The sequence below is a fragment of the Frieseomelitta varia genome, unplaced genomic scaffold, assembly GCF_011392965.1.
Source record: "Frieseomelitta varia isolate USP_RPSP 00005682 unplaced genomic scaffold, Fvar_1.2 scaffold_173, whole genome shotgun sequence".
In the NCBI taxonomy this organism is placed as follows: domain Eukaryota; kingdom Metazoa; phylum Arthropoda; class Insecta; order Hymenoptera; family Apidae; genus Frieseomelitta; species Frieseomelitta varia.
The window spans coordinates 240,505-257,518 of record NW_025109450.1 but is presented as its reverse complement, the minus strand read 5'-3'; the positions used below and the strand labels follow the sequence as shown (position 1 = coordinate 257,518).

At 36.0% G+C, this 17,014-nt stretch overlaps 2 long non-coding RNA genes across 2 annotated transcripts; one reads left to right on the top strand and one right to left on the bottom strand.

The window, feature by feature from the left end:
• Positions 1-2,720: 2,720 nt before the first annotated feature.
• LOC122538691 lies at positions 2,721-4,593 on the top strand. Its single transcript, XR_006308906.1, has 3 exons — positions 2,721-2,870; positions 4,034-4,306; positions 4,364-4,593. It is a non-coding gene; the product is annotated as an uncharacterized LOC122538691 (long non-coding RNA).
• A 7,039-nt stretch (positions 4,594-11,632) lies between these two features.
• Positions 11,633-16,501, bottom strand: LOC122538690. The gene is made up of 3 exons (XR_006308905.1): positions 16,141-16,501; positions 13,749-13,908; positions 11,633-13,022 (listed from the first exon to the last, which is right to left on the bottom strand). It is a non-coding gene; the product is annotated as an uncharacterized LOC122538690 (long non-coding RNA).
• Positions 16,502-17,014: the final 513 nt, after the last annotated feature.

Sequence of the window (17,014 nt, the reverse complement as noted above, 5' to 3'; positions counted from 1 at the left end):
CTCTCGTTCAGCTACACCAGACAAAATTAGTCCAACTAGCTCGTGAACCGCGCGCAACCCCAGAGAATTTACAACAGTTACAAGGCCTCGCCCTCTCTTGCTCGTGCCGGATATAATAAGGAACTTTTTTCCTCCCCGTACACGTCCACTGTGCACGATTTTCGGGAAAAAGGACTGCGAGCTTGTTTCCAGAGGATTTTTGGAAATTTGTAGCTGTGACTGGTTATCGGACTACTTTCAGTGTTTCTGAGAAATTTGACTTTCTACACAAATAGTTTCAACTTGCGCAAAATACACTGTAGCTTGGAAATATCGAGTTCCGTTCATATTCATTAGTGGCAAAGGAATCCAGCAGGAACGATTTATCGATCGATTCATCGTACGATCATCAACGTGACGCGAACAACTTTTATCTGCTTCTATTCATTCAATTAATTGTGAATTTCCATTAGTTTGAAAGTTAGACTCGCAATTGTTTCTCGCGCACAATGTACGGAATTCAAGAAATATCGATCACGCTGCTCGTTAATATCATCTCGCAAATCTAAACCCAACTTGCTTCGTGCTAGAGCGAGGAAAAAAGAGGAAGAAAAAAAAATTGGTAACGCAGATTAAAGACTGGATTTCTAGTTGCAGTCCTACCACGTCGACCGTGCTTAAAAAGCGCCCCCTCGGCGCCGCGCGAGAATACAAACGCGGCAAAAAAACTCCCCTTCGAGAAGCTCCTCGGGATTCCCAACAGCCGCCCTAAAACCGACCACCCTAAAAAGGGGGATTCCTCTCTACCCCTTATAACTTCCTGCCTGGCCGCCACTGCTGCTTTACCGACATAGGGGGACGCGATCGACGGGAAACTTTCCTCTCGGTGAAACTAGTCACCTTCTCTTGGCGTGACGTCATCGCCCCCTCGAGGGGTAGAAACCGGCTTCTTGCAAAAATTATACCACCCTTCCTTTCTTCCGGGGGTTCGCCCTGCTTTATTTAGTTTCGAGCTAGTTCCCGGCTAGTTTCAGCCGGTCTTTAAGGGTCCTTCGAAATTAATTCGAAGAGAAAGAATATCGTTATCTTTCGGTCTATCCACGATGAGAAAAGTTGTACGAGGGCGGCAGTATGCTGGAGGGGTTGACGATATTATTGGCAGAAAATTGAGGGTTTAAAGCGGCCTCTATGAAAATTTAAACATTCTTTTCTTCTTCTTTTTTTCTTTTTCAAGTGATCTCGTTGCCTTGCATCAACCGCTCGTTGTTCCTTAATTAAATTGACTTTTCGACTACGATGCAATTACCGCGTGGCAAGCAAAGCCGGAAAGAAAATTCTCTGACCCAGAAAGTGTTCCTGAAAAATTGCCGCGGTTAAGCATGACGAAGAACTGCGATTCTTTTCTTTTCTGTAATCCTTTTCTTCTCTCTCTCTCTCTCTCTCTCTCTCTCTTCTATTTTTTCTCCCTCTGTTCTTTCAGATTAAAACTAAATTTCGGATTTACGCGTGCCGACCGGCTTGATTCGAATACTGCCGCCGGATGAATGAGAATTTACGATAACAGATCGGCTCGTACAAATCGATCGCTAGCGATTTCGACTCGAGTGAAAAATTCGCCCGTTTTGAATTATTGTTTCATCGACTTTCGATCGAGTTTAATAAATGTTTCGGTGTCTCTAGATTGAAAAATGAAAGGAAAAGAATCAACGTTTAACAATACCGCGTAAATAAAGATTTCTTCCTTTCGCGGTAAATTTCAAGTTTGTTTAAGAGCCTTTTCTTTTAATTCGACACGGTGGGATATTAAAATCTTTTTTTGCACAGCGCGATATCCCGCGCTCCACGCGGTTAATAAATTATTTCAGCACGCGTATATTTCGGATTGAACCGAGCGCATTTCGTATTCATTGCATGGAACGTCGGAATGAGCATTAATGGAAAAAAAAATAATAATTCATCAAAAGCGCGGACAGGCTCCCGTGCTAACGACCGCCAGTCACGAATCAGGGAATCCTGCGTAATGAATCAAGATGGTGACACAAAGTGGTGCACCCTACTAACCCTAATGCGTACGATCGCGTAAGAAGAAATAAAATATACGAAAAAAGAGAAGACAATGAACTGTTCAACGTCGTATAAAAGATCGCGTGAAAACAATCGACGTTTATTCTATTGAATTATTCTTCGATATTTTTATGCAAAAAGTAAAGTGTATATTCTTGTAAATACTATGCTCAAAATCTTGCGGGATCATTTATAACACGCGTAAGACCAAACAACGATAAATAAACAACAGAAAATTTAATATAAATATCCACGTGTTGATTAAACCATAAAGTAATCGATCTATACAACAATTTCACTATTTTGTTCTATAAAAACCGCGAAACTTTTATGACAACTTATGACATATAACGTCAAATGATAATAAAATTAATATTTGCCGTAATTCAACACGTACGTTCTTTAATTTTGTCAGGACATAATTTCTCCAAGATTTTGATATCATAATTCCAATCTAACGCTTGCAAAACACTAAGACTTCGAGTTTTAGTCTTAGTTATAAAAGAAAACGATACTTAATAAAACGAATAAAAAGAAATAGAATAGAATAAAATAATTTTGAGTTATAATGGCGGAAATGAAATTGGTGTTATTCTATCATTTGTTACGAAGAAACATGTCCAGCGTTTCTTGCAGATTTCTGAGACACAACCATGGTAACATATTACGTAAAGAACAGGTAGTCGCTACGTAATACGGTGACACGAGTGATTTTTTCCCCGCGAGCCGCGTCCTAGTTCTCACTTCGCGCGCAAACGTTTGCACAGTGATAAGCGAGTTCGTCTTTGTATCATCGCTAAGTGTCTTAACTTTTCAATGTTTCAACGGTAGGTCATCATTTAACGCTACATAAACATATTAATTTGCATCAGAAATATTCCTTAGCTCTTTGAATCAACGAAATGAAAAAAAAGTATTATATAATATCCTCATCATATACAGACGCATGTATGTACGTCACATTTGAGAACTAAATCAAGTTATTGAAAATATTGTTAGATACAGTATACTGTTTTTGTAAAATTAAATAATTAGTATTACATACTACTGAATTCTTTAATTTATTATATACAGCTATTATGAAAGCGAAAAACTTGCTAAGGAATAATTGTTACTGACGAATTCCTTGATATTTCTCTTAAAGTTGTTAAGAAATTGTAAGTAATGAATTTTTACAATAATAATTTACGTATATAGTTCCGAAAAACGGAATTATTCGAGTAAATTAATCAAGATATACTGTTCAAGACATAAGATCAAAAATAATCGAAACATTAATCTCGACATTAATCTCAAGCTATCTGTTTCCTTAAAATCAGGCACGAATTAAATCTTGATTCTACTTTGCTGGAAATATCCGAAAAAAGACAAAGCTATACAGTTCCTACAATTCAGAGCAAAACCATTTCATTTTACTATATTCTAAAAGAACATTAATGATCTCTTTCGCTCCTAATATATACACTTAAATTTACGCTTCAAAACATCAATGAAAATATAACAAAAAATATGCAATAAAAAACTATTAATGCAGAAATAAATAACGAAGAGATGAGAGCCGTATTATACTACAATACGTATACTTAAATTTACAATATATTCGTAAAAAAAAACCAGTTAGCGACATAAAAAGAAAGGATTAGACAAAAAAATAAGAAACAAGAAATTATTCGTAACAATCCCCATTAAAATTAGAACTATCAGAGTGATCAGAACGACTAATTTGTAATTTTTCGCAGAAATATCGTAGGGAGTGCATCTTTAGAAATTCGAATAATTTAAATGATGAAATACATAAAAAAAAAGTTTGTGTTTGTCATTTTATCATGAACTTTCTTTTACTCCTTGCATTCCAATTCATTTGACAGAAATTTAATGTTCTAATTAAGAAACAAACGACAGAGAGATCAGAGTTATATTGGTCACATGAATGTTTCCTAAATCAATCAATATGATCTCGGCGCATTCTTTCAACCAAAGTAATTCATAGACGAAGAACCAGAAGAAGACGAAGGCTTAAATATATTACTCCAAAGTTTATACACGTGAAACATCTTTTGAGTCGAGGCCACACCGGATGCAGGGACACAAAGTTTCGACTCCACCAATTCTACCAGGCCAATGGAATTTCCAAGGCCCTTCTGGGATAATGGGCCATGGGACCGAGGGTTCAGACCTGTTTGAACCCGGCTCTCTGAACTTAAACTACAAATGCCAGTGGGCACCCATATTTCGAAGTAAATGCTCGACCCCTGCGCATCAGGTAGGTCGTGCAGCATTTCAAAGTTTAGGCCTTTAGTCATGAAACCGTTGATTTCAGTGGAAAAACGGTTGAAATTTCAAGAAGGAACATCTACTTTCTTACTTAATATCTGGTTCATTATTAAATCGATGAATTCTCCGTTTCTGTGAAAGTAAGTAATTCTTAATTCGCCAAAAAATTAAAAATTGATTACTAACGCCAAGGAAAACTTGTTCTTGCGAAGCTGTAATAGACGAATAATAATGATAATTAACTGACGCTGAATCAAATTCAAGGGTACTTTTAAAGTTGACTGATCTATTTTGTTCTTAACCAATCCTCACTTTTTTAATAGCAAAAATCACAAATAACGAAAAGTTTCCCTCGCATCGGTAGCCTGCAAAAATAATGTCGCTAAAAATCTGTCACAATTTCTCGACAAAGAAAAAAAATCCGTCGTCGCTCGGGATCCATCTACGCGATTGCAAGAGGAAATCAAAGTTCGCGTCGCAGGGAAGAGGTTGTCTCCTTTTAAAGGGTCATGAGGTCACATTAAAGTCGAGCTCGTGTTACGCAGTCCCTTCTCTCGTCCTGTCTACGCACATATACCTTGAAAAAGCGGACGAGTCGGAATAAGGTCGACTTCAGCAAACAAGTGCAACCCTCGGTGACAATAGAATCCTTTAAAGCCGCGGTTAAGCCACTTTGCACCTACAAAACAAGGGACAAAGACTCCCGTAATTAGCTAAAAATCCCAGCAACCCCCTTTCCTTTCAAATAAGTACAACGCTCTGCCCCCACCCCATAAGTTTCTCAGTTCACCGATAGACCAGTCGATTCGTCGATACATAATTATCGTATCGTGCCAGGTACGCGTTAGTGTTGCGTTTGGTAAAGTTATGGATTATCGAGGTGTACATTAGCGAGACAGCGTCACCATTATTTTAATCGACTGGTTGATCCGACGTGTCACGACTGTTTCCATCGAACGTTCGATGATTGGAACTCCTAAATGTAATTTATGTTAAGGTCTCGCATTTAGTTTGATGTGCACTGCAGTGGTACTTAAGTTAATGCTAGAACTACCCGACCAGTTAGAATAAAACTGATTTTTGTCTTTGCTGGAAACGCCGTAGAAATTTTTGAAATTGAAAGAATTAGTATTAAAGAAAGTGTATTGAGATAGTCTTAGGTAAATGTACCGACAGTTGCAAAAAATTTTTGTGAACAGGTTAGAATGATACACGACTTTCTTGAATATAACGCATTCGTAGTTTATGAAAATTCTTAAGTAGGAAATCATAGGTCTCGGTCATAATTAACGAGTTTGCTTTGTACATTACTCTTCATTCAGGTGAACATTATTCATTCAAATAAATGCAAGAAAGTCACAATTTGTCATCGGCGGTAAATTAAACAAGAGAAGACGCAATATTAAAATCAGTAAGTATTTATTATATATTGAAAAATAAGCTGGATTACTATGGATTATATTAGAAAAAAAAAGAAAAGAAAAGAAAAGAAAAGAAAGAAAGAAAGAAAGAAAGAAACAAACAATTGTGTATTCTCTTATTTCTTCATTTTCCAAAATTCATAGCTAATATGTACATATAAGTTATATATTTATCATTAAAAGACACATTCATTGCGTGAACATACAAATTATAAAAGAAATCGTATATTCCTTTATTCCTTCATATTTATAAATTTATAAAACTGCTTACGCAATTGTAAAGCATCTTTCAGTGTATTACGATGTTAAGTCGCGAAATACGTGAAATATTCGTCGGAATTGTAGCTCTGTAATATTTACGATAAAAGTTTTATTTGCTTGCAATGTTTCTCCTTTAACGGAAATAAAGATCAAAATACGGTATATCCCTTTGTCGGGGGTGGAACAAGCAACATTAACAACAGAGAGTTTCACCTTTTCTCCCCGTAGTAACATTCATACATATATACATACATACATACATACACACATACATACCTAACACACGTTTAGCTGAAAGTAAAAGCTGAATGAAATTCCATTACACGCTACAGGCTAATACTCAATTAACTACTATTCTTTCCACTACTTAAATAATTTATCAAAAGACAAGCTACAGAACGTGTCGTTTAAAAAAATTCCACGAAACACAGGAAATTTATAAAAACGAGATCTCCTGGATTTGTTCTACGAGAACGAAGCTCAAAGCTTTGTGATTTTCCCCCGGAGATAAAGATATAATTATTTAAATTAACCAAACCGTTAACGCTTTAGTTAATGAAGTCCTGTTTAAAAGGAATGGGAACATATTTCACATGAAACACGAACATTTCGTAAATTCTGATGCGTTGCAATTAATAAAAGGAGAGAGGAGAGAAAGACACGTAGACACGCGGAGAGACGCGGCGCGGAAAATTATAAAAATAATTACTAGATCCGTGGATATTTACGAAAATTCACATTTTTACAAACGAAACTAAATAGAAAGCAATAAGGGGCGAAGCAAAGATACTTTTCAGCCTCTAAATAATTATATCGCGCAGTGTATTCTGTATGTCATATGTACTTTTATCTTGTTTATACTATTTTTTTTTCTTGTATCTTTGAATCTCCTGCAGCATTCACAACCTAGTAATTATTTAAAAAAGATTCGAAACGTACAAACGTTGATTTGATCTTTAATATGAATCGACTATTACGAAGCGTAGAGGAGAGGAAGCGTTAGATGAAAAAATATAGAAAAAAAGATGCACTTGGTCTGACGTTCGCTTCATTCAAAAGGAAATTATCATGAACGTTGCGTCAGTGTTGGTTCAAAGTTCGAATCTCCTCAATCGAATAATAGATCGGGAACTCTCTTAAATTCATCGCGTAAATTTTGTCAAGGGAATACACCGCGAAAAGAGGCGCAATTAACGTCACGATACAACGTTCGCGTTAAGACACAAGCTTTCGGGTTAATTAAACGAATATCGAACACGTTATCTCGATTGAAATTTCTCTTACGTAAACTCGAACCCGGCGTTTTCGACAGACGAGACAGAAATTTCGTCGCTGGAAGCCCGAGTTGAACTACCCTGTGACGCAAACAGTGCAGAGAGTTAAGATTTAATTCGCCGAAAGTGGAAAGGAAGGGAGGAAGACGGGATCATTAACGTAATCGTAAAATCAGCCGTGGATCCCGCTTAATCTTTCCAGTTGTAAAATCCTCACGTTCCTCGTCATCAATGTAACTGCTGTAAAAGCAGAGACATCGTAGATAGGGACATGGGATCAAGTTCAATGTGTACTTGCAAATCCGAGTCAAGGTATGAGTTTCAAATGCTACTCGAAAGTAAAAATATTTCAATTGATGCACTCACAATGCATTGATTTTATACTAGAATGAATTTTCGATTTCGAATGAAATTAGGTTCTATTATTAAGTGAAATGAATTTTTTCTGGCTTCTGGATAAAATTAAAAAAGATTTATTTTAAAAAAGATGATATTCAAGTTCTTTCTGTATTTTCTGAAGCTTCGTCCAGCAACATTTGAGAAAAAGTTTGAAAAACAGGAATACATTATCATTAAAGCAAGAAAATCTCTATCAGGCTAAGAATCGTTCATCAGTAACATTCAAGGATTCCTCGAACTAAAAGACGTATTGTCAATTGTTTTTCAATGTTCTCGTTCATTAATTATCACGTGAAGTTTCATGCTCGATGATATTTAAACGATAACAGAATAGAATGAAAATTTCTAATATTTCATCGCGATCAAGTCAAGTTACGTTACATTGAATATTTTATAAGGGAATAGTTATGAAAGACTCGAATCCAAGGACTGAAGGTTCGAACTTACTTGCGAGGTATACCTACTCGATCCAATCTCTAATCGTAGAACGTCATCGTGAACTCTCGAGGTTTCGTACAGAGCGACGAAGACGGAAACTCTCCGTTTTCTCGTCGTCGTCCGAGTGCATCGCTACGTTCGTTCAAAAATAGAATCGCGCGGTCTTGATTCAATTTCAGAAGCCCGAATTACATCTGCCCGTATAAATTTGCGGTCGATCCATTCTCGAAATCAATTAATAACGAATCCACCGAGTTATCCTTCGAAATATATATACATATATATATATACACACACACAGATATATAATATATCGACGTAAAATCGTGATTAGCATTGGCTAATGATCCACGAACATTAATCCGCTGCCTAAGATTGTTCAAAGAATTACAAAAGAATCGCACATAGGTGTTACTTATTGAATTATCGAGCATTTTACGAGCGTAATGATAGATAAATTGTTTTTGGATTTTCTGTTAACAATAAATGACACCATATTTGGATGCGGGAGGAATGATATTTCTTTTTTACAATACAGGATTGAGTTAGCAACTTCGATATTTGATCTTTTTTTTAATATCAACGAGAGCTGAATGATGTTCGTTCATTTCCGAAAATGGACAATTTCAAGTCTCCCTCTGAAGCTGAACTCCGAATCAAAAACCGATGACGATTTCAATAACGTTCACATAGAACCATAACCCGGCAGAAGTAGAAGAGAATTCATTTCGTATAATTTTATATATAAACTGTAATATACAGCGTTCTGTGGACAAAATGTATTTGAATATTTTTTTCATATTCAAACATTCCGCCATCCTATATACATACGCTCTCTTTGAAATATAAACAGCACACGATTTATAGATTTAAATTCTTCCCCTCTAAAACGTGACGACTCATATGCACATTTTATTTACCGACATTTTCGCGACAACGCGCGTTTATATTTTTTGAAAACTCTAACTCGACGTGAAAGAGATATATACTTTGTTCAAATAGAAGAGTACGTGCTACGCTACTGTTGTATTATATTTCAAAGGATCGATAATATTTCCCGACAAAATTATTTCCATTTCACAAGGCTGGTTGCCTCGTGGAAATGTGCGCCGGTATTTATACGGCGACCCAAGTTTACCAGGCAACGTACAACACCTTAGACGAACGGAGAGGAGAAATGCGCGCGGCTGCAGCGAAAAACACTGCAAGGACGCACGCCGGATGCTCATCCGTACGTGCTGGCCGACATTCAACAAGTGACTGACACTGATGTCGCGCGAACGATATCCTACATCCTCTACCCGACAGGGTTGCATCGACAGGAACGCAAAGAGGTGGGGAGAGAGACGGAGGTCGATCGTTTTTCCCGAAAGGTCAAGAACATGAAAAAAAAAAAAATATTGTATACGTTCGCTATTTCTATGCGCCGGTCCGCCAGACAGAGAACAGAATAACGAGCGTATTAAAATACTTGTGATAGCCAGCGTTGAACCGCGTACTCGCATAACCTCAATATCAGCAACAGTAAAACAACTTCTAGACGTTCCTCATAAAACGTAATAGGACGCTTTGAAATCGTTTAATGCTCTATTCTCGATTCTGAACTCGATTAAAAAGTTAGTGTTCGAAGTTCGTACGAAAGATATAGATTTGTTAATTAAAAACGTAAAAAAAAAAACACGCTCAATATATATTCGTAGGAAGAAGAAAAAAAAGCTGAAACTCGAAAGTCTATCGTTGTTGTTATTAATCCGGTGAATACGGTTGGATGTATGATTATTGAAAAAATAACAAATAAAAAAAAAGAGGAAACAGAGGAAGGATGAAACTCACGGTGGGTTTCAATAACAGAATCAAAACGCGAACGTAACAAACGAGATGCGACGGGGTTAATAATTTACCAATTGAAAGTGCAATTACTCACCGTGCTCGCCGATAATTTCAAGTGACTGAAGGGCCCGTGAGACACATAGAGTGCATCTCAAGGGTTAATTCCGGCCGATATACCGTAGCCGAGATTTCCATCCGATCGATCATTGACTGGTTACGCCAACGTAGCCACCTATAAAGCAACCAAAAATTAACGTGAAGCGATAATTGCTGTACCTATTCCTCGAAGTAATATACGCGATCACGGCCATGTTCATGCCTCTGCTACGATCTCTACACTTACGAGTGAGCTCGTGCATATCGGCATGATATGAGCACGGCGAAATTGCGCCGTTACTTTCCAGTTACGACTCAAATAATTAATAAAACTAAATTTTCATTCTACCTAATTAAATTCAAATTTCATTACGGTGAAAGTTTCGTTTAAATACGGCCAACGTACTTCGCCCGTTCAAGCAATGTCTAGCAACGGGGATTAACCTAAAACGCCATGTTTCCCCGTTTACTAGTTCAAGTACGAAATAACTTTTGCTTTTTCTCGCAGCCGTTTTGTGATAATGTAAATTTCATTGTAATGAATATGTACATCGAGTGTAATTACATTACAAATGCAGAGTGATGCTGATCGACATCGCGAAATAAACATATGTTTGTATAATGTGATAAAAAAAAAGGAGGCAAACACGATGACACACTCGAAATCAACGAATAGTTACGTAAGATTGAATAACCAATCGTAGAAAGATTTATATAAAAATTAAACTTTTCATATATTAAAAATAAGAAAACAATGCATCTAATTATGTGTAAGCATAACAAAGACAAACTTTTATGGTTTACACATAGCAAAGTATAGCAAAAGTACTTATTGTCTCGGTCGCTCGAAAATGAAATAGATTTTATACAGTATTGTACAAATAAATTAATAAAAATAAATGTAAAGATTAAATGTATTCAACATAATCATCAATTATTTTCAAGATACACACACATAAAATAAGAATCTATGAGGTACATACATGGTATTTATAATTAACGATCGAACAGCACACTCGCCACCGTTCGTTCTGTGTTCGTTAATGTTCGTTGATTTCCGCTATAGCTTCTTTATCTAACCTTCAAACCGGTCGACCATTATTCATCGTTACCTTACAAAAGATAGAATTGATCAATAAATAAGAATAAAACTATTACAATGATAAATATGAGTTTCTTTCAGAATATTCAATGCTGAATATCAAATCGAATAGCAAGAATTGTCTTACAAGAACCTAACCTCGAATCGTATCCAATTTACTCGTGCGCACCATCATCTAACGATGGCGCTGTTTTCGTAATACTTGACAAATATCTCTTCTGTATTTGTTCAACTTCAAAATTATCCGGTTTCTTTTTTGTCGTTTCAACTTCGAAAAATATCATAAATGATTTTGTAATTATAATCTTTGGCTCCCGACGCAGAACTCGCTTCGTACATCATGGCTGCAGTTCTGGTAATGGCGGCGCTCGCTGCACGGGGCCCATAGGCGCGTAAATATCAGCACGGATGAGCGCCAACGAGCAAAGTAAAGAACTGGCTTTACCCTCTGCTCATCTCGAAGCAGAAGAGAAAGATGGAGAAAGAAACTAGTGACAAAGAACGAAAAAGAGGGGCTAGCAAATAGAAAAAGAAAAAATCGAGAGGCCGTCATAATTCCTTGAATTGAACGGCGGGTTATTCTCCACCAAGGTTACCGACGCAGAGGTTGAACGAAGCAAGCGGGCCAAGCAAGCAGGCTAGCAACCTAGCAGGCAGACTAGCATGCAAGCAAGTAAGTAAACGAGCAAGGCAGTCAGGCAAGCCAGGCAAGCAGACAGGCAAGTTGGCTGCCAGTGAGACGCAGAGAGAAAAGCGAAAGAGGGGGCACATGACGAGTAGGATGAGAAGGGGTTGGGTAAGAGAGGAAGGAGGAAGGGAGGGAATCGATAGAACGACAAGGACGGTGCGCGAGTATATACCGCAGCACAGCAGCATCAGGCGTCGTCGGCGGTATATGGAGTTGGATCAGACGGGCGGAGAGAGAGGGGGGAGGGTAAAAACGTTTCGAGGCGTCCCTGTCTGGCGGCGCCACCGTTGCGTCGCTGTAGAAACGTGGTACCAATGCTGCTGATGGTATATCTGTGTGCGAGTTAGTGGTAACGATGTAGAATAAGGATACGTTGGTGGTAGTAGGAACATAGTGGGGGAAACGTCAGGCTGGCAGGCTCGTGGGAGAGAGAAGTGAACGGCGGACAACGAGAGCTCATGGGGCGACAAGGAAGGGGATTGGTCGAAGCGTCGGTACGACTGGGGGGAGGAAGGAGGGCAACACGATCAGGTCGGCAGGCTGGTGAGAGAAGGAAGAATAGAGAGAGAGAAGGGAAGAGAGAGAAAGAGAGAGAGATAGAGGAAGAAACGTTGATGTCGAGCAGCGAGGTGAGCGAAACAGAATGAGGAGGGGAGTGGACGGGTGGTTGGTCGACAGCATGGGAGAGGGTCAGAGGGGTAAGGGGAGGTAGAGCCGACTTTATGCAGCTGCGGGACGATAACAACGATGGGCTACAGGACCGCCGCTATAGCTGGGGAAATGCCAAATGGGCTACAGGACTGTGCCGGCCTAGCTGTACGTTCGCTCGCTCGTAGTGGCATGGCGGACGGGCGGTAGAGAGAAGCAGGCAGGAAAGGCGGGAAGGAGAAAGGGATTTCAAGCGGTCGTCTCTTCTCGTCTGCCTCTGCGCTCTACCTACCTATGTATATCTACCTACCTACCCGGCCCGGGTGCTCTCTCCGGGTACTCTTCTCTCCACTGCCTGGAACGTACCGTCCTGGCCGTACCTAACCTCTACTGTTTTCTGCGGCTAGCGCCCTTGCTGATGTTCCTCAACATCGGAGCACGTAGCCGCTTACGCAGACTTCGATGTCATTCATCTTGAGCGAGGTCGATTATTGTTCTCTTTCGGGTATTTTATGTTCTTACGAGCAGTATTAGAAACACAGCAGCTCCTGTTGAAAATCATAAAAAAATATTAAAAATCATTTCTATGTTTAATTGGTCGAATTTCTCAAAAGTGTATATTAGTTATATAAGTAATAAATTTCGTTGTATCAGTTTTTGAACGAATCTTTAAATATATTTTGTGGAATACTAACATTTCACTATGTATTATATCATTAAAGCGAAAATAATTTTCTTCTTCATCTAGGAGAAACGACATTCCTTATTTAAAATGAAATTTCTCTTATAATTAGTAGTAGTATTAATGAAATGTTAGCACTGCATAATAAACGTTATATCAGTAAACACCAAGAGTGGCTGAATCCGCGGTTTTATAAAACATATTATGACTTCTATGTAGCACGAAGAATACAAGCAATAACGTAGATGGTACATGAAGAATGGGAGAATACATGTATATATAAGAGAAACGAGAGAAATACATATAAAGAATACACGACCCGTAAAAATCCATATTTAAAACACCAGGACTTCGCCTTCATAAAAGAAATTAATAATTCGTCCCTTTTCTTTCTTTGCTTCCCACTTTTATACCAGTCTGTCCTGACTTCTGTCTGGGAAATTCAGATTTTGTTGGAATTTGAAAAAACTGCACGAATCGATAACCTTTCGTTGGAGTTGAGAAACTAATTTTCACAAATAATCGTAAATTCATGATTAACAGACACGAGAAAAAGTAATGTTCGATTAATGCAATTCTAGAGAAATCTAACTTTATCGTGTGTTTGAATTTGCCGCTGATTGCTGTAGGTGGATATATAGAAGCGCAAGAACAGCATGCTTTCGACAATCGTCGACGAGATACGTCGGTCCACGCAATGACGTCAGAGGCTGGTCCAATCCTGTCGAATACGTCCGTGGCCCGATCTCACCCTATTGAACGAGAGAGAAAGAGTAACGCGTGTATACAGGTAAGCTAGACAAAGACAGAACAACATGTATGTATATAGATATCGACAAAGAGGAAAGAGACAGAGAAAGAGAGTCGCAGAGAGACGCAAGAACCAGCAAATAAGAGCACAGTCCGACAAATAGAAGGAGAAGACAGTTCGAGTTCCGCTCTCCTGCTCTTACGAGACGTTGTACACGCCGATTCGAGTTTTGCGATATTGTTGCCAGAATTGTTCGTTACAATGTTCAAAATATTTCTAACATTGCAATCATTGAGACAAATCTTGATTTTCTATTATATATAACGCTCACGTATACAAAAAATAGAAATATTCTTCTCTCCCTGGATAAATTATCTTTCGAGCAAAAGAACGAGAGATTATGGCAGGATAATCGAGAAAAAAAAAGTGTCCAAACATATGTGTATTTTCTATTCTATTCGAATATTTAATTTCCGACATTACAATTTTATTAAATGTTACAGCTTTGACCGACACGATCGATAAATAATCGAACCGTGTTTTATATTTTCATATCGTCCATAAATTATGAAAGAGATTCAATGCTTGTTAGACGATAGAATTTAGAATTCCAAGTTCAAAAATTCTGTCTTTTGAACTTCATTGCACATTTATCGACCAGAGACAGCAATAAATGGACTTACAAATTAGTTCTCTCTACGAAATTGTTTACTGCCACTGAAAACTAAAATGGTCAATCATTGAAAGTCAAATACATATGAGAACTATGCAAATGCTCCATTCGAAAATTACACTAGTAATGAATTACAATAATAAAATAAAATAATTAATGCATACTTAATGTACACATGTCATATCCAAAAATTTTATATTATTGAAATTATCGAAATTAATTGATGAAATAAAAATATTAGAATCTGATTTTGTGTTAATGAAAATTACCGTAATATTCATGAAACATTATTTCATTCTTTGAGTTACTAATTAGCGAAAATACCTAAATATAAATTCATTTTTAAGAAAGCTTTCATATCCATATATAAAATACATTCATATTATAAAAATTAAACGCTATTATACAAATTTTGAAGGAACATTTATATACAAGAGTGTTCATTTAGATTTATATAATAATTATATAATTATCTCTGCTGAAAACATTAGACAGAACCTGTTATATAAAAACTATAAATTATTTACAATATCTATTGTTCAATAATATTAATTTAATATTTAGAAAATTGTATTTTATTACTTTGTATAATAATATATTCGAATATATTATTTACTTTTTATCTAAAACTTTTTTATACAATTAATATAATTATATTTGATGTATATTTGACATTATACATTTTTTTTCAAATTTCAAATGTAAATAAATATTATCTGATGAAAACCAGTATTAGCAAGTACATAAATGCGTAAAAATTATATTTAATTGGATAATTGATTGAATTTAATATAGAATTAATATGTATATTTTAAAATGTAATTTGTATATATATTATTTAATTTAAAATTTATTGAAACAATATGAACTATTGTATGCATATTGTAACAATAACAAGATATTCAAATTGTTATGATATATGGTTAATCTAATTTACACTCAAATTAAATTATGTATAAAAATTTATATTTAAATAATACTGTACTGTATTGTAGAATTAAATAAGTATTCTTAGTGCATATATATATATAAAATACAAGAGCAGTGAGAAAGTAGGTTTAACATAGCTACGAATAGAAATTTCTGATATTCTAAAAGAAACCTACATAAACATAATACATATCTAGAAATTTTTGTAAAGCAGATGAATTTGTATAATAATAAAAATTAAATATATTAAATGTGAGAATGAAAGAAAATATTATTTTACATAAGAGTTTAAACTTCAGTTATAAGCTTAGTTCGAGTTTCAGTCGCTAGGCAGCGCATGCGCATATAGAACTGTCTTTCGTACAGAAATTTTTAATATAAAGAAAGAAATATGAAATTCAATGTATAAAAATAAAAATATTCTATCGTAAATTACTAACTACAATGTTAGTATCAACAATATACGATTATTTGTAACGGAATTCATTATATATTATATTGAAAAAATACGAAAATAATTAGATATGATATCGATTAGTACATTTACATATATATATGTGTGTGTATCTGTGTGTGTATGTACAACTATTTCTATATAAAACTATAATATATTTTTATATTATTACTTACAATCTATTTTACTGCAAATTAACGAAATTTCTCTTTTCCCTCACTGTTATATCATTCAGATGTTTAATAAAAATTCATTAACCTCCAAAAATTAATCTTTCAAGTTTTAACATGCATATTAACATTCCAATAATAGGAATTCTATTATACGCAAATGATTCTGTTACACACTATTTTATATACAGTCAATTTCAATTACTTTTAAATCATTTTATGCAAAAGTTTGAAATAAAACTTTGTAAACTGAATAGTTACAATTTGCTAATTTTCTTAAAACTAAACACGGACAAAAATTTATAAAATTTATGGGAGTACTGAAACAGTGAAAGCATCGCCACCTGGTGATACTATAAGGAAGTTTACCGTTTATAAACTTAGTCGATAATTGAAATTTATTTTCATGCGTATTTTTTTATTTTATACATTTTTGAAATTGAATATAATAATTGTATATACAGGGTATTACCTGTAACGCGACGCACGATTTTTCACTCACTTACAGCCATCTGACAAAAGTTGAACGGTACAGGATGTACAATAGATGATGATAAAAAAATTTCGAAAACTGTTTGTTTTCACAGCTAAATCGAGGTCACTTTGGATTAAACAAATAGGAGCACATAATAATTTTCCACCGTATTGTAGACAACATCGAGACGAATTCAAAACACATGTTATATTTTTATTAACATGTTACTCCATTTACAGTAGTGGAAATCGTTGCTTCAGAAGGTTGCTTTCGTTGCGGAAATCTATCTCTGTACACTTTGGTACCTTCTCGAGAATTTTTCTTGCATTTGCCAAAAATTAACAACATTTCAACTCTCCCGAAATTAGAAAAAGAACACATTGTTGCAAGCGATTACTTTCCACC